The sequence below is a fragment of the Mastomys coucha genome, unplaced genomic scaffold (assembly GCF_008632895.1).
Source record: "Mastomys coucha isolate ucsf_1 unplaced genomic scaffold, UCSF_Mcou_1 pScaffold23, whole genome shotgun sequence".
Taxonomy (NCBI): domain Eukaryota; kingdom Metazoa; phylum Chordata; class Mammalia; order Rodentia; family Muridae; genus Mastomys; species Mastomys coucha.
In genome coordinates this window covers 55,222,830-55,224,880 of record NW_022196906.1, presented here as the reverse complement: position 1 = coordinate 55,224,880, position 2,051 = coordinate 55,222,830, and the positions used below count along the sequence as shown (strand labels likewise).

The following is a 2,051-nucleotide window of genomic DNA, read 5'->3' as shown; positions in this document are numbered from 1 at the left end:
GTGTGTGTGTGTGTGTTTGAGGGTCTGTGAATGTGTGTATGTATGTGTGTGTGTGTGTGTTTGAGGGTCTGTGAATGTACATGGAAGCCCAAGGCTGACACTGGGAATCTTCTTTTATCAGACTCTGTCTTACTCACTGAGGCAGGGTCTTTCACTTACTGCCTGCTCAGCCCACCCGTCTCCTCTCTCTGAGCTCGAACTCAGGAGTTAATAGGCAGGCTCCTCCCTGCATCCCAAATCTCCATGAGTTCAGGGATAAGAACTCTGGTCTTTGTGTTTGGGTGACATGTTTTCACCCACTAAGCTACTTAGAACCCACACTGGAACATTTCTAAAGGTTATTTTGTTTGATTTAAAATATACTGAAACTACCCCAGAAAGTTATAGAACAGGGTTAAGACCACAGCAGAACAGACTTTCTCTCTTTGGAATTACCAAGCCAACCCATGCTTTCTCCCTCCAACAGCGACTATTGTCAACATTGAATTCTTCCTCTTCTACCCATGTGGCTGACATTTCACACAAGCAACCCCATTGATTAAGGTCCCTAACAAGGAAGGCCAAGTCTGCTTAAAATGCTAACTGTGGGGCTAGAGAGAGGGACTCACAGTTAAGAGTACTTGCTGCTCTTCCAGACAACTCCTAACACCCTCACCAGTTGGCTTACCACAACCCAGAACTCCGCACCAGAGGACACCCTTCCTGCTCTCCATTGGCACACATATACATGTGTGAACACATACACACATACACATAAAATAAAACCTTTTATCAAAAAAAATGGCACCGACTAAACTCATCCAAATCCAAACTTGTGAGGAGATGGGCATTGTGGGTAAAAGACACTGAGTGGGCTCACTCTCAGCAGGAGGCTTCTTCCCTGACCAGAGCAGGGGAGCTCATGTTCCCACTGCTAAAGCCTTATTCTCCTGGCTCCCCATCCCTGCCTTCACTAGTCTCTGTAGAATTAACATTTTTACGCCATATAAGTCCAATCTTGATTCTTTCTGTGGCTTGTAGGTCTCTTCCCACTCAACTGCAAACTCAGTAACAGCAGAGTTTATTGTCTGTTTTACTTTCTGTTTTACTCCCAGACACAAGTGTGAAGCCGCAGTCTCAAATATCTGAGCAAGTAAAGTCAAGAGACAAAATCCAGAATAGTTTGCAAATTCATTCTCAGATATCAGGTTATTATGTGACTCTAGCAATACTAAGACAGGTGACATGCAACCAGAGAACGAGCCCCTCCTGAAGACAGCAGGGCTGAGGACTGCTCAAAGTACACAAGAGAGCTGTTCTTAACAGACAAACCCGATCTCCATTTTTTTTTTCTTCAAGACAGGGTTTCTCTGTATAGCCCTGGCTGTGGTGGAACTCACTCTGTAGACCAGGCTGGCTGCGAACTCAGAAATCCGCCTGCCTCTGCCTCCCAAGTGCTGGGATTAAAGGCATGCGCCACCACTGCCCAGCTTCTCTTTCTTCATTTTAACAGGACAAACACATTTGGGCCATGGCCATCATTTAATCTTCTGACGCATGGAAGAAAATCATGCCCCACAACACACTGTGTGGCCCTCTAGAGGCAGGAGTGCCTCCTCCCTACTAAGGTCTCCTAAGACTATGGAAATGCCAGTTTGGGATCATTTGTTTACACTCCTCAGCTCACAAACTTACAAAGACTGGTCTTCATAACAGCCCAACATGACACTGACCGTGCATACAAGAGCAGGATCCCCAGCTAATCCACAAGCACTGCCTATGCTGCAGAGCTATAAATAGCAGGCGTGCTGCAGGAAGAAGACACGTCAATCATAGAAACGTGGGCATAGAGCTGTACATGACATATGAGAAAGAGCTTTACAGAAATACTGTATAACTAAGAGAACCTCTTCTTTTCAAATACATGTAGTGTATGTGTGTGGGGGGGGTGTCTTTATTTGACTGTGTGTCTTTGTGTATGTGTGTGTATATGTCTGTATGTGTGTGTCTTCATATGTCTGTGTGAGTGTATATGTCTGTGTATGTATATGTATGTGTATGTTTGTATTATA

General features: G+C 44.9%; 1 protein-coding gene across 3 annotated transcripts in view; it reads right to left on the bottom strand.

Annotated features, from left to right (window-relative positions):
• Positions 1 to 2,051, bottom strand: part of Uaca (uveal autoantigen with coiled-coil domains and ankyrin repeats) — a 91,076-nt gene that overhangs the window by 35,318 nt on the left and 53,707 nt on the right. The window lies entirely within an intron of this gene.